This window comes from Tupaia chinensis, unplaced genomic scaffold (genome assembly GCF_000334495.1).
Source record: "Tupaia chinensis unplaced genomic scaffold, TupChi_1.0 Scaffold139943_1, whole genome shotgun sequence".
In the NCBI taxonomy this organism is placed as follows: Eukaryota; Metazoa; Chordata; class Mammalia; order Scandentia; family Tupaiidae; genus Tupaia; species Tupaia belangeri.
The window spans coordinates 3,204,083-3,207,463 of NW_006199822.1; positions in this window are offsets into that span (position 1 = coordinate 3,204,083).

Here is a 3,381-nt window from a genome sequence, read left to right on the forward strand (position 1 = left end):
TTTGTGTAAGACAGGGCAGTTTGGTATGGGGAAAGAGCACACCAGCCTTGGAGGTAATGAGTTAGCAACAGGGCAATACTACTTATTATTAATAGCTTTTTGGTCTCAATAAAATCCTTATATTCTTTGAGACTCAGTATCTTCATCTGTAAAATAGACACACATATGTACTTCCTACCTGTGCTACCTTGCATCAAATAAGATAGTGTATATAAAAATACTATATTCTGAAAATCATCTTGTAAAAGATGAAAACTGAAAATGTGTATCTCAGACACACATAACATGGACCTATATAGAGGATTTTATTCACTTTATTAATTCATGAGGAAACCATTATTAGTAAAACTGACTCAATGAGCATTTGAACAACTTATGTATCATGATTTAATAAAAGAACATCAGTATAAAATTGCTAGATTCATTACAAAACTAGTAAATATGCTACAGTGCAATAAATCATAAACTTTGAGATTATTTTTTCTACCAGATATCATTTGTATCTTTATTGGCCAAAATCTACAAGTTAACACAGTATCTGGGATATCCCCAAATAGGTCCACTATATAATTAAGCTCTGAATGAGTCTGTTAACAATAACATTAATAAGAAATGCAAGTTCAGCCTAGGTGGCCCATGTCTTAGCAAACTAGACTGTAGTGCTGGAAACCACAAGGCCAGTCATGGGTTTGGATCCCCATATTGACCTGAAAACATGCTGAACATGTACACAGGCCCCCAGTATTCTGAGAAGCTGAAGGGCTGGGAAAAGGGAGTAGCAATAAGATAATACCCTCTCAAAGGTGTGCTCACTGTCTCACTCATCCTTGCTCTCTCATGCAGGTGCACTCTATATCATTAATTATTTTTAATATTAAAAAATGATATGTAGTCATTGTTTTGTTTTCTTTCTGAATTCTGGATAATCATGCTCAACAGAGCAAAACCTCAGCATTAACTAGAGCATTCTCAGGTTGGAAAGACCCTTAGAAAGCATGTAGTTCAGAGATATTCAACACTGGTTAAGCATTAGAATCACTGATATATTAGTTTTCTGTGCCTTGTAGTAAATTACCAGAAATGCAGTCAATAATACTCATGATTATCCCACAGTAGAGATAATCTGCAGGCCAGAAATCTAGGAATGACTTAAATAGGTTCTCTGCACAGGATCTGACAAGTCTGAAATCAAGATATTGGCTAGAACATTGTTTTTCAGAGGGCTGACAAAGAGAGGATCTACAGCCAGTCTCCTTCAGATAGATAGAGGATCCATTGCCCAGTGACTACTGAATTCATGGCAGTTGCTTTTACAAACTCAGAAATAGAGTCTGCTACTCTAAGTCTCTGGCCTTCTGGAAAATCTAGGTCTTCTTATAAAGGATTCACCTGATTAGGTCAAGCCCACCCATGATAATCTCCCTTTTTATTAACACAAAGTCAGCTGATTAGGGGCCTGAGTTATACCTTGACTTTTGCCATATAAGGTAACATAATTACAGAAATGATCTCTCAAAACCTTTGCCATGTTCTATTGGTTAGAAACAAGTCACAGTTCTACCTACACTCAAGCGGAAGGGATTCCACAGGGTGTGACTAATCAGGAGTCCCCAACTGTGTGCACCACAGCTGAGGAGCTTATTTACACTTGGGTCCCTTGCAGAAATCCTGATTTAAATGGCCTGATTTGGGGCTGGAAGGTGGTATGGTGTTTGAGGCACTGGACTCCCACATGGCGAATCATAGTTTGTGGTTGCAAACCTAGCAGCTTGCTCTCTCACTCTCCGCCCTCCCACCCCATGTGTGTGTGTGTGTGTGTCCACTCAAATTAAAATAAATGAATAAATAAGTAAAAATAAATAAATAATTATTAAATAAATAAATAATGGCCTGATTTAAATGGTAGAAGCCTGGTCCTCCTTTTTGTTTAAAAATTCCCTTGACTGGATTGAGAACTCCTAGTCTGGTCTTCCCCTTACAAGTCACCAGACTCCCACACCTAGCAACCTCGCCTTCTGTGGCCTCGAACAGAGTGGCTTACATCTGATGGTAATATAAGCAAGATCAGGTCTTCTGAAGTGAACTCTGAAACGCTACAGCCACAGCTCAGGATGCAGAGCCTAGAAACATGCTCAGTCACCACATGGAAACCTTCAGCTCCTGGTCTAGCTCAATGCTTCAACCTTTGTGCTGCACTGTCTCCTGTGTGCCTGCTGTAGTGAAAACCTGTAGTGAGCACTGAGGACGTATGTCTGCCTTGATGTGTAAGATGGGCTTGTGCACAAGAGGAATTCTGGAAACACCATGGAAACACCAGAACATTCATGCATCAGGCAGGGGGCTGATTAAATTTTAAAAACAAAACAAAACACCTTTATAGGACCAGCTGTGATGGTGCACATACAGCACCAATTCTCAGGAGACCAACAGCCACATGGAAGGCCAGAGTTTGCTGCCCAGGCAAATCTGAACATGCTGGGCACAAACATACCTGTAATCCTAGTTAATTGGAAGCTGGGGCAGAAGGTTCATGATGTGGTAGGTTCATGCAAAAAATCTTTCTCTCCTTGAACCCCATCTCTCCTATAAAAGAAAAAAAATTAAAAAGCACTTTCATAGTTCAAAGTCAACTCACTGCCTATAATGGCAGACCACATGGTACTTCTTAATCAGCACAATTGGTGGCCAGTCTGTTTCATCTGCTTTTGTTCTGAGCACCAACAGGACCTGGTGGAGTGGTCCAAGTTAGGGACATGGGAAACCACTGTTTTCTTAGCCAATCCTGGCCAGTCATCTCCACAAATGCCATTTTCCCTACCTCTCCTACCAAACTCCCCAGTCATAATTTGTATTGTATCAGGAAGATTCTGCAAAAAAGAAGTGGGAGATAATAATAAAAAATGTTTGCAATTTGCTTTAAACACACACACACACACAAAGCCAGTATTCTCACTAGACAGATCACTATGGAGAGGCCTCTGTAATCAGGTTATTGATTTTCAAGGAAAAGATCCTACATTTTGTTTCTACATTACCAGTATCTCAAAGTGAAGCTAACCAGGCTGTCTCCACCACAGGGATGGGACTTCGTATAGTCAGTATCTCTTACATTCAGTACATGCACGGGCACACACACACACACACACACACACACACACACCTCAGAGATTTGGCATTTATCACGATAAAGAATTGTTCTACAAAATACAGAGATTTTTACTAGCCATGGTGCACACACTGTAAACGTCAGTTGTAGGCTCCATTGCTGTAATAACCTTCTTACATTCCCCAGTGTCCTCCAGAGGGGCTGTGCCTCCCCAAAGTGGGAGCCACAGCTGGATCTGTGGTGGGTAGTTGCCTTTCTGCTTCAGTACAGCCGTT